The sequence below is a fragment of the Leucopleurus acutus genome (assembly GCF_964270905.1).
Source record: "Leucopleurus acutus genome assembly, chromosome: 10".
NCBI lineage: Eukaryota > Metazoa > Chordata > Mammalia > Artiodactyla > Delphinidae > Leucopleurus > Leucopleurus acutus.
In genome coordinates, this window is record NC_139153.1 from 71870974 (window position 1) to 71884368 (window position 13395).

Below are 13395 nucleotides of genomic sequence, written 5' to 3' on the forward strand. Positions count from 1 at the left end.
TACTTTTAGCCAGGAAAGCTTCTCCACTTTTAAGGATTTATGTGATTAGATTGGCTCCCCTGGATGGTCCAGAGTAATCTCCCCATCTCAAGGTCCATACCTTTAATCACATCTGCAAAATCCCTTTTGCTATGTAAGGCAACGTATTCATAAATTCCTGGGACACCTTTGGGGGGTAGGGGGTCTGCCTAACCCAGCATACCGTCTTCCAAGTTGCCCTGAGTATGTTTTCTGCGTGGGGACCATCCAATCTCCTCTTCAGAGGGTCTCCCTATCGTCATCATAACAGCAAATCGTTCAGAAGGGTTACCCCATGCCAGGCACTGTTCTGAGGAGCATGTATTTCTGCACTGATTCAGTCTTCACAAATTCCTTACGAGGTTCCCCACTCCTTAAGCGTGGACTGGGCACAGCCACTTCCTTCCCAAGAGCACAGCCAGGAGAGAGGGAAGGACTTCACAGCAGAGAAAGCTGACAGCCACCACCTCAGCCAGGTGATCAGTCATACGTCATGTTGATAGGATGTAGTATTGAGACAACACGATGAGAAGGGTGCTTTACCCCTGTGACCTTCTCCTCCTCAAATCTAGGATCCCAGTCCAATCACGAGAAAAAGTCAGACAAATTTCAGTAAAAGGGCATCCTGCAATATACCTGACTAGTACCCCTAAAAACTGTCAAGGTCATCACAAGCAAGAAAAGTCTGAAGGCTTCCCTGGTGGCGCAGTGGTTAAGAATCCGCCTGCCAATGCAGGGGCACGGTTCGAGACCTGTTCTGGGAAGATCCCAGATGCTGCGGAACAACTAAGCCCGTGCGCCGCAACTACTGAGCCTGCGCTCTAGAGCCCGTGAGCCACAACTACTGAAGCCCACGTGCCGCAACTACTGAAGCCCATGCACCTAAAGTCCGTGCTCCACAAGAGAAGCCACCGCAATGAGAAGCCTGCGCACCGCAATGAAGAGTAGCCCCCACTCGCCATAGCTACAGAAAGCCCATGCGCAGCAACAAAGACCCAACACAGCCATAAATAAATAAATTTATAAAAAAAGAAAAGTCTGAGAAGCCGTCACAACCAAGAAGAGCCGAAGGAGCCATGACAACAGAATATAATGATCTGTCCCGGATGGGATCCTGGAACAGAAAAAAGACCTTAGGTAAAACTAAGGAAATCTGAATAAACTGTGGGCTTTAGTTAGTAATAAAAAGTATCAGTGTTGGGTTATTAATGATAACAAATGTTAATAACAGAGAAAACTGGCATGAGATATACGGGAACTCTGTACTAGCGTCTCAATTTTTCTGTAAACCTAAAACTCTTCTAAAAAATAAAGTCGATCATAAAAACAAATAAATAATAAATAAATAATTTTACAGAACTCTACAACATAGGTGCCATCATTATCCCCATCATACAAATAAGGAAACTGAGGCTCAAAGAGGTAACTTATCCTATTAATGGTGGAGCCAGGATTTGAATACTGGATTCTGGCTCCAAAGTTCAATGCTCTTAACCACCATGTTTTCCTGTTTCTCTAGGGGCTGTCTAATCTCCCCCATTAGTCCAGAAGTTCCCCAGGGTCAGGATCTGTCTCTTCCCTCAGACTAGGGCCAGTATTGTGCCTCCCTCCTCAAGGGGCAGGACTATATTTCTGCCAGACTGGGCACCATCTCCTGGCCACTGGCCATGTCCAGTGTAGAGATACAACCTGAGTTTTGGGGATAGACCATTGCTTTTTTTTTTTTTTTTTTGGCTGCGCCGCACAGAATCCTATTATCTGGTCAGGGATGGAACCCGGGGCCTTGGCAGTGAGAGCATGGAGTCCTAACCACTGGACTGCCAGGGAATTCTGACCATTGCTTTTCAACTGGAGTGCTTCCCTCTACCCTGCCCTGGGGACACTTGGCAATGTCTGGAGACATTTTCAGTCGTCGCAACTTGAGGAATGCTACCGGCATCTAGTGGGTAGAAGTCAGGGATGTTGCTAAACATCCTACAGTGCCCAGGACAGCCCCACAAAAAAGAATCCTCCGGCCTCCAAGTGTCAAGAGTGCCAAGGTTGAGAAACCCTGAGACAGACCCTATTTCTAACACTCTCTCCCATTTTCCTCATAAAGACAGTCGTATGTGTCTAACCACATGTACCAATTTTTGGTTTGGGAAATCTTGTCCCTCTAAGTATAGCAGAGGCTCTGCGATGGAGAGCTCCACCCTGGGGAACAGAGGAGGGAGGGTCCCACGCAGGGTCCCGCTCCTGCCTCTTCCAGCCCCTGTCTCCATTGACTAGCCTACCTGACTTCCAGCGTGGCCCGTTTGGCAGAGAGGTGCCAGGATGCCCTATTTCCTGGGGCAGGAGGAAGTTCCCAGCCCTGAGGAGGTCACAGCTGAGTCAGCCCTTCTTGGCTTCAGCTCTGAGAGCACTTGTAGACCTGAAAGAGACATCCACATCACAGCTTGCTCTGGGCAGCCAGACCGGAAGGCGTGGCGGGCAGTGGGGCGCCGACAACTGCCAAGTCAGCCCTGTCCTCGCCCAAAACCTTCCCGAGACTTGTCAGACAGGCATGTCATGGCAGCCGGGTCCCTTTGGGCAAGTCATGACTTTCTGGACCTTGCTTCCTTTATACACTGAAAGCGGAGAACACTCACTCTGTCTCCGTGGGAGGATAAAATGGTCAGGGCAAACAGCTTTATGGAGCACTGACTCAGGTACCCCATTCAAGGTGCTGGAGAAAGTGTGGTGGACAAACAGCACCCTGTCTTTAAGGAGGGCACCCCAGGGGAGGGGAGACAGAAAATTCAGTGGTCCACATGGGTCTGTTTCTGGTGGAGTCTGCAATGGCTGCTGTGACTTGCTGGTGCTCTGTTGGCTCCCAGCTTCATGTCCTCCCTTCTGTGTTCTGCAGGTGCTGGAAGCTAGCAAACTACATTTCCCAAACTCCAGTTAGGTTCTGCGAATGGGAGGTGAGAGATGGGAAGGCACGAGGGAGGGAGAAGCAGAGTTCTCTGCTTCCGCAGGTTACTTCTGAATTGGCAGCAGCAGCGTGGGCACCTGGGGTGGGCACTTCCTTAGCATCAGTGGGCAAGAAGGGTCCCTGCTTGCTGCTCAGTGGCAGCTGTTCCAGTGGCAACACTTCCAGCTACTCAACCCCAAGTGTGGGTTTGTGGGTTCCAGCCCAGGGATGGTAGCAGCTTCCTAGCCTCTGAGCATCACCTCCTCCCTTCTAAGACATTTGTGACCAATTCCCAGTATTAAACCCCCTTCTGCTAAAAGCACCTAGAATGGTTTCTGTTTTCCTGTTTGGACACTAATTGATACGAATGGCAATAAGTGAGATGATAGTGAGAATGTGAAAATGGCTTGCTTCTTATTACTGCAAGGTCCAAAACAGAAAGGAAACCCAAATGCAAACTCGCCGTGATTTTCCCCTTAGTGGGAATCTGACATTATCCCACCCATCAGCTTGGCGACTTTAAGCCAGACTGTCTATCACCCCAGTGGGGGTCCATGGGCATCTTCAGGGGCCAGGATACACAGCCCCCCACCCAACAACCCCCCTTCCACTCCTACCACCACCTTCATCACCTGCAGTTTTGTTTTATTCTCTCGGCTATTCAGAAGCACTTTCTGATTATTGGATGCAACTCCAATCTCCATATATTTTGCTTTGTTTGTTCTCTTCAGCAATGTCAGGCTATCCTAAAAAACCCATAGACTCAGAAACAGGGCTGTGGAGGTGAATAAAATTCTTTCTCCCCACCTTCAAATGTCACTTTATGCAGATATCTGAAATTCCACCGCTGAAGCAGTCCTTCAGATTAAGGCAAGTCATCTTAAATGAGGCTTTCTGGGCTTCTATTAACTGAAAAAAATTAACTGAAAATTAACTCTTAGTTAATTAACAGTTAATTAATTAACTGTTAGTTAATTAACAGTTAATTAATTAACTGTTAGTTAATTAAAAATTAACTGAAAGTGGATCACAGACCTAAATGTAAACACAAAACTATGAATCTCCCAAACTTGTATTGGAAATGCTATGTTTATTGGAGGGAAGTTTTTTTGGAGAGTGCCCATAATTTTCATCAGATTGTCAAAGAAATATGAGATCCTGAGAAAGCTACAGCCAGGAGGTTAAGGCAAGGCCGTCTGTCAATCACATATATTCTTTCAGGAAGAGTGGTACAGCATTGTCTCCAAAACGGGATTCACGAAGAAACGCTTATTTATATTTACTTCATTTAAATTGGATTCATTCCTATTTACTCTTTGTCTCACCCTTTCACTTTTAAGCATATTTATTATGTACACTATATATAACATAATAGCACAGGTATATAATTTATAAGTAAATGACACACATGGGGATTGATGGGCAATTTTATTTTGTTTTGTTTTGTTTTGTTTTGCGGTACACGGGCTTCTCACTGTTGTGGCCTCTCCCGTTGCGGAGCACAGCCTCCGGACGCGCAGGCTCAGCGGCCATGGCTCACGGGCCCAGCCGCTCCGCGGCATGTGGGATCTTCCCGGACCGGGGCACGAGCCCGTGTCCCCTGCATCGGCAATTTTAAAAACTTGATATAGGTGCACTGTCAAAATACTTAAGAGGAAGCAGGGCTTGAACACTAATGTTCATTGTAGCATTATTCAGAGTAGCCAAAAGATGGAAACAACCCAAGTGTCCATCAACACATGAATGGGTAAAAAAAAAATGTGGCATATACATGCAATGGACTGTTTATTCACCCATAAAAAGGAACAAAGTTCTGATCCATGCTACAACATAGATGAACCTTGAAAATATTATGCTAAGTGAAATAAGCCAGACACAAAAGGACAAGTATTGTATCCCACTTATCTAGGATAAGCAAATTCATAGAGACAGAAAGTAGATTACAGAGTGCCAGGGGCTGGGGGAAGGGAGGAATGGGGAGCATTACGGGTTACATTATGCCCCCCACGAAAGAAACATTGAAGTCTTAACCCCCAGTACCTCAGAATGTGATGTTATTTGGAAATAGAGTCTGCGCAAATTGAACAAGGTTAAGATGAGGTCATTTTAGAACTGGCCCTGATCCAGTATGACTGGTGTCCTTTGGACACAGAGACAGACATACACAGAGGGAAGGTGATGTGAAGACACAGGGAGAGGATGGCCATGTGACTGGAGTGATGAATCTACAAGCCAAGGAACTCCAAGGATTGCCAGCAAACACCAGAAGCTAGAGGAAGCAAGGAAGAATTCTCCCCTAAAGCCGTCAGCGAGAGCGTGACTCTGCTGACACCTTGACCTCAGACTCCTATCCTCCAGAACCGTGAGACAATACATTGCTACTGCTTTAAGCCATCTAGCTTTTGGTATTTTGTCATGGCCAAGCTAAGAAACTAGGGAGTTACTGCTTAGCAGTTGCAAATTTCTATTTAGAGTGATGAAGAAGATTTGGAAATAGTGGTGATGGTTACACAACATTTTGAATGTAATTACTGCCACTGACTTGTACACTTAAAATTATTAAAATGGAAAAATGTATGTTATAAATGTTTTACCATAATTTAAAACAATTAGTAAGGTAATATACCAAAACCTACTAAATTGTACACTTTAAATGGGTAAATTGTATGGTATGTGAATTATATCTTCATAAAGCCGTTAAAAAATGGTTTGTATATGGAGGGGTGAAAGACCCAGAGTACCCAACACATCATTGAAGAAAAACAAAGTTGAATAACTGACACTACCCAACATTAAGACTCACTATAAAGCTACAGTAATCAAGAAAGTGTGGTATTGGCAAAGAATAGAAAAATAGATCATTAGAACAGAATAGAGAGCCCAGAAATACTCACATAAATAGAATCAATTGATCTTTGACCAAGGAGCAAAGGCAACCCAATGGAGCAAAGACAGTTTTTTCAACAAATGGTGCTGGAACAATTGGACATCCACATACAAAAAAATAAAAATAATCTAGACACAGACCTTACAGTCCTCACAAAAATTAACTGAAAGTGGATCACAGACCTAAATGTAAACACAAAACTATAAAACTCCTAGAAAATGATGTAAGAGAAAACTAGATGACCTGGCAGTTGTCAATGACTTTTTAGATATAATACAAAAGTCAGGGCCCATGAAAGAAATAATTGATAAGCTGGACTTAAAATTTAAAACTTTTGCTCTGCAAAAAGCACTTTGAAGAGAATGAATAAACAAGCCACAAACTGGGAGAAAATATTTGCAAAAGACATATCTTTTTTTAAATTTAAGATTTTTAGTTTTAAAAAATTAATTTATTATTTTTTGGGGGGCTGCGTTGGGTCTTCATTGCAATGTGTGAGCTTCTCATTGTGATTGGCTTCTCTTGTTGCAGAGCATGGGCTTTAGGCATACAGGCTTCAGTAGCTGCAGCACGCGGGCTCAGTAGTCATGGCGCAAATGTTTAGTTGCTCCACGGCATGTGGGATCTTCCCGGACTAGGGATCGAACCCATGTCCCCTGCATTGGCAGGCTGATTCTTAACCAGTGAGCCACGAGGCTCACAAAAGATGTACATCCCACAAAAGATGTATCTGATAAAGGACTGTTACCCAAAATATACAGAGAACTCTTAGAATTCAACAATAAGAATATGAACCACCCAATTTAAAAATGGGCAAAAGGGGCTTCCCTGGTGGCGCAGGAGTTGAGAGTCCGCCTGCCAATGCAGGGACATGGGTTCGTGCCACATGCCGCGGAGCGGCTGGGCCCGTGAGCCATGGCCGCTGAGCCTGCGCGTCCGGAGCCTGTGCTCTGCAACAGGAGAGGCCACAACAGTGAGAGGCCCGCATACCACAAAAAAAAAAAAAAAAAAAAGGGCAAAAGACCTGAACAGACACATCACTGAAGATGATATACAGGTACAAACAAGCATATGAAAAGATGCTCAACTTCATATATCATTAGGGAAATGCAGTTTAAAGCAACAATGAGATACTACGACACACCTATCAGAATGACGAGAATCCAAAACGCTGACAACGTCAATGCTATTGACGTCAAGGATATGGAGCAACAGGAACTCTCATTCACTGCTGGTGGGAACGCAAACTGGTACGGCCTCTTTGGAAGACAGTTTGGAACTTTCTCAGAAAATTAAACGTACTCTTACCATATAATCCAGCAATCATGCTCCTAGGTATTTACCCAAATGAGCTGAAAACTTACGTCCAACAAAAACCTGCATACAGATGTTTATAGCAGCTTTATTCATAATTGTCAAAACTTGGAAGCAACCAAGATACCCTTCAATGAAAAAAATGAATAAAGAAACTGTGGTACATTCAGATAATGGAATATTATTCAGTGATAAAAAGAAATGGACTATCAAGCCATGAAAAGACCCAGAGGAACATTAAATATATATTATTAAGTGAAAGAAGCCAATCTGAAAAGGCTACATAATGTATGATTCCAACTACACAACATTCTGGAAAAGGTAAAACTGTGGAGACAGTTAAAAATATCAGTGGTTGCGACTTCCCTGGTGGTACAGTGGTTAAGAATCTACCTGCCAATGCAGGGGACATGGGTTCGATCCCTGGTCCAGGAAGATCCCACATGCCGCGGAGCAACTAAGCCCGTGCGCCACAACTACTGAGTCTGCGCTCTAGAGCCCGTGAGCCACAACTACTGAGCCCACATACCGCAACTACTGAAGCCTGCGTGCCTAGAGCCCGTGCTCCGCAAGAAGAGAAGCCACCACAATGAGAAGGCCGCGCACAGCAAAGAAGAGTAGCCCCCACTCGCCACAACTAGAGAAAGCCCGAGAAAGCCCACGCACAGCAACAAAGACTCAATGCAGCCAAAAAAAAAAAAAAAAAAAAAAAAAAAAAATCAGTGGTTGTCAGAGGTTAGGGGGAGGGAAGGATGAATAGGTGGGGCACAGAGGATTTTTAGGGCAGTGAAAATACTCTGTACGATACTATAGTGGTAGATGCATGTCGTTATATGTTTGTCAAAACCCACAGACTGTACAATGCCAAGAATGAGCCTGAATGTTAGCTATGGACTTTGAGTGATAATGATGGGACAGTGCAGATCCATCAGTTGTAACAAATGTAGCACTCTGGGGGGCACGTGGATGATGGGGGAGGCTGGGTATGTGTGGGGCAGGGGGTGCACAGGAACTCTCTATACTTTCCACTCAATTTTGCTGTGAACCTAAATCTGCTCTAAAAAATAAGTCTTTTTTTTCTTTTAAGACTGTCACTGTCCAGAAAATTTTAAGAGGTTTACTTATAATTGTTATAAAGTTGAATTACTTTAAAAAAAAAGTTTTGAGGCCAGTGCATAAGGGCATTTATACTTGATTAACAGCAGCTCAGAATTCATTAACTTCCCTGGGGGATGAAGAGGATCTATCCAGTAGAGGATCAGCCCTGAGACCCCTCCCTCCCCCCAGGGAAGATGGTGCTGAAGGGAAGGCTGTGAGGCTTAAGCAAGTTGCTGAACCTCTCTGTGCTTCTGTTTCCTCACCTGTGAAATGGGGGAAATATTGGTACTTAATATTAATTGATATTTAATGTTGTGACTATTAAACTGGTTCATTCATGTAAAGTGCTGTGAGCTGTGCCTGTCGCACAGTGAGCACCAGGTAAGGTGCTGGACACATGCCCTGTGAGGCTCCCCTTGCTTGCTGCTGGGTAAGCGTCAGGGAGGGCAGACCCGGGCAAGGGAGCTACCAGTTACTGAAGCCTCTGGTGTTGTACCAGGTGCTCACTTAATTTCTCCCAATCGTGAAGTGGGAACCACCCTCCTGGGTTTACACAACAGAATTGGAAGCTCAGAGAGTTCAAATGACTTGCCCTAAATCACAGACCTAGGTAGAAGTGAGTGAGCCAGGATGCAAACTGGATCTCCACGATACCAAACCAAGCCCCACTCTTTCTACGCTGCCAATTACCGATGAGACAGAGGAGGGGGGCCAGGGCCATGCCTCCATCTCCAGCAGCCAGCTTGGAGGTGGGGGACACATCCCGAAGAATATCACAGTTCTCTCTCTGTGCTAAAGGCCATGTCAGGGATTGGAATGAGCACTGCAGTGGGCTTCAGAAATGTGGTACAAGGGACTTCCCTGGCGGTCCAGTGGTTGAGACTCCACGCTTCCACTGCAGGGGGCATGGGTTCAATCGCTGGTCAGGGAACTAAGATCCTGCATGCCACACAGCATGGCCAAAAAAATAAAAAAAGAGATGTGGTATAAGTCCCAGCTGCAACCCATACTAGTTGTGTGGCCATGGGCAAGTCACTGCACCTCGCTGTGCCTCAGCTTCCTCACCTGTAAAATGAGGATAATAGCTTTCCGGACTGTGTGGGTATTAAAGGAAGCAACATGGGAGGGAGACGCAAGAGGGAGGGGATATGGGGATATAAGTATATGTATAGCTGATTCACTTTGTTATACAGCAGAAACTAACACCACATTGTAAAGCAATTATACTCCAATAAAGATGTTAAAAAAAGTAAATTTTAAAAAAAGAAAAGAAAGGAAGCAACAAATCTAGAACTACCCAACAAGGGGCTGGCATATAGAACATACCCAACTCATGTGTACCGAATGTGACACACCACCGTCTTCTGATCACCAAGAATAGAAGAAAAGAAGAGAATCAGGCCTGGGGCCCAGAGCTGCCCTCCCATGGTCGCATGCCATGTCCTTGAGGAAGGGGGGATTACAGCCCCATTCTCCACTCTGCTCATTGTGGAGGGTGTTCCTATCTAGTTGTTCAGTTCCTATCCAGCATCCCCCTCCCCTCACTACACACAAACACACCCCCTTCAACACAGCCCTCTGCAGGGAGGTCACGCCACAGTGGCCTGCTCCCCATTCTCCAGGGTATGGAGACCAAAGCTATGGTCCAGCTGCGGAACCCAGCCCAGCCACTGACCGGCCCTGTGCCACAGACAGGAAGCCAGGAAGAGCTGTGCCTGCCTGCTGGACACTGGAGAGGGGTGGACGCCGGGGTCTGGAGCCTGGCCAGGCTCTGTAATCACATTGTGTGGAAGGGAGCGTACAAGAGAGCTGTGCAGGGTCACCCTTCGCTGTCTGGAGGGCTCTGGGGGTAGGGGGTGAGGATAAGCCCCAGGAGGCAGGAAACAGCACTGAGTTGGGAGTCTGGAAACATGGGATTTAGTAAGCTCTTGCCACCAACTCACTGCGTGACTTGCTAATGCCCCTTCCCCTCTCTGGCCCCTTGTTTTCCATCTGTGAAACGAAATATTTATTGAGCTCTCTGGGTCAGACCCAATTCTAGAGAATACCCTAGCAGACAAAGCAAAGTCTCCTCTCTCCTGGAGCTTTCGTTCTACTAATCAACAAGAGGTGAAAGGTTTATGAAGAATAATAAAGTGGTGGGAAGGGACAGAGAGTGAACGGTCTGGGATGCCCTCTCTGAGAAGGTGACATAAGTAGAGGAAACAAGGAAGGGGGCCAAGTGAATATCTAGGGGAAGCACATTCTGGGCAGAGGGAAGAGCAAGTGCAAAGGCCCTGAGGCAAGCACATGGGGCAATTTGAAAAAACAAACTCAGGGAGCAGCAAGCTGGAAGGAAATGAGTGAGGGGAGATGAAGGCGAAGGCAGGTCGAGCCCAGCTCTTGGAGACTGAAGGCCATTGTAAGGACTTTGCATTTGACTCTGAACTGATCAGTGGGCCCCAGGAAAGCTAGGCCTGGGCTTGAATGCAGAGCCTACCTGGTGAGGGGGGTGGTGAGGGGCGTGGAAGCATCTTCAGCCTCCCGCTCATTTACTCTGGGGTCCTAGCCAGGTCCTTCAGGAGAAGACAGTAATAGGCCAGGGACAACGGCGAGGTGTGTAAGGCCTAGAGTGAGTAAGGCTCAGGTGCAAAACTTAAGGGAGCATCAGAAAACTCGGTAATTACAATTACTCGGTAAACAATATTTTCCTGCAATATATCTAAAAATCAAAATTAATGCAAAAAAAATCTATAATGAACAAAATGCCAATATTTTAAATAAAGACAGGATCTAACCCCGAACTTGCATGATCCCATCTCACTGGCTTCACCCTAATCCTGTCCCTGTTTCCAATAAAACTTTATTTATAAAAATAGGCAGCTGGGGAATTCCCTGGTGGTCCAGTGGTTAGGACTCGGAGCTTTCATTGCTGAGGGCCTGGGTTCAATCCCTGGTTCCATCCTTGGTCAGGGAACTAAGATTTCACAAGCTGGGACTTCCCTGGTGGCACAGTGGTTAAGAATCCGCCTGCCAATGCAAGGGACACGGGTTCGAGCCCTGGTCCAGGAAGATCCCACACACCGCGGAGCAACTAAGCCCGTGCACCACAACTACTGAGCCTGCGTGCCACAACTACTAAAGCCCACGTACCTAGACCCCGTGCTCCGCAACAAGAGAAGCCACCACAATGAGAAGCTCGCACACCGCAACAAAGAGTAGCCCCCGCTCACCACAACTAGAGAAAGCCCGTGCACAGCAACGAAGACCCAATGCAGCCAAAAATAAATAAATAAATAAAATTAAATAAAATTAAAAAAACAAAAATGATTTCAAAAGCTGTGAGGCACAGCCAATAAATAAATAAAAATAGGCAGCTGGCTGGCAGGGCTGTAATTTGCTGATTTGGCTTTTTAAAAATATTGAATTAAAACATTTTTTCATCTTGGCACCTTCCTAAATTTTGCACCCCAGAGGAATGCCCCACTTACCTCACCCTAGTCCTGGTCCTGGATAACAATGAAACTATTAGGTTCCACACGGAGGGCCCCAATGTTCATCCCTCCTGAGGCTCAGAGAGGTAAAGGGACTTCTCCAAGGAAACACGTGGACGGTGGAGTTGGGATCTGGAACTGGAGTCCCTTGCCTGGTCATCACACCATACTGTGTTTTGCCCTAGAATGTTGATTTTAATGAGTGTTGATTTTTTAAAACATTTTATTCAAGTATGAGAGCCATATATAAAAGGGTATGTACCTTAAATGTTCAGCTTGCTGGATTTTCACAAACTGAGCACACCTGTATAACCGGTATGTGGGATTAAATGTAACTATTTTACATTTCCAACAAACCAGACATATTAATTAGTGTTGGGCCAGATTCAGAGGACTTTGGATCCCAAGCAGCTGATTTCGGACAGTAAGGCTGGGAGACTGGGCCGATCCAGAGTTTAGGGGCCCTGGATAGAGACTGAGAAGCAGGGGGGAGGCGGGGCGGGTTAGTGGTGTAGGACTACGGTCTGTGGTTGGGGAGAGGGCCCCACATTCAGGAAAGGACGGAGAGCGACGGTGGAGACTGCACTGGGGACCATGTCCACCACCCCGCCCCCTTACGCCCTTCCACTTCCACTCCTGGCGGCGGATGAGGCCAAGCTCGCGGACCCAGGTAAGCTGGTCAGAATGCTGCAGTCGCCAAGCCCCGCGGGCGCGTCCCAGTGACTCAGCCCTTGCCGGGAAGGGGGAGTCCTCACCGCTCCCCAGAATTTCCATGCAACAGACTGATCCGGGCTGGCTCCCGTAGTTCCAGGCCGGGCCCCGCACCAGGCTGCGCGGCCGCGGGAGCCGGACCCCTTCCTCCCGGCCCGGGGGCCCCCCACTTCCGGCCGAAGCCACCTGGCCTCATCGTGGGGACGCGGCCTCGGGTGGCGAAAGCCCTGGGGACCACGGCGGTCCTGGCCTCGACGGCGCCGCGAGGACCTTCGAGCGTCGTAAGTAGCAACTGCGGGGACTGGGGGACACCAAGGAGAGGCCCCGAGTCCCTAGCTCTGCCCCCGCGTCCCAGCCCCGGCTTCAAGCCCGGGCTGGAAGGCGGGACCGGGAGAACAGGCCTGGCGCCACCGTCGCCTCCCTAATTGCTCACGGCCCCTCGTGGTGGGGAGCCCATACTCGGCTCCGAGGAGTCCTTGGTCTAGCTGTCACCACAGCGGGCGGTCCCACCTGATCATCCCACGGGCCCGCCCACCCCCACCCAGCGGGCCGCAGGCTCCATGCCCTCCCCCATCCTCGGGGACCTGCTCCCTGGGCGACGCTGAGGGTCCCTGAACTCCCCTCATCCCGACTCTCTGGCCACGGCTCCTTCCTAACCCCGGCCCTGAGGAGGGACCCAGCTCACAATTCCAGATGTGTCGCCGGGCTGCCCCCGCCGGGAGGGGCTCCCTGTCTCCCCTTTCCCGAGCGCCCGTAATTTGGAAAGCCTCGGATTCCAGTCTGGAGCCAAAAGAAAGGCTGAACTCGAGAACCTCTCTTTGCCTCCAAAGTTGGGTTTCTGACCAAATTCCCACGCACGGCTGGTGGAGGTGGGGGAATTAGGGCTGCTCTAGGACACGGGATGCTAGGTGGTCACTAACCGGATTTCCCGGAGGGACAACTTCTGGTCTGTGCCCAGGCTT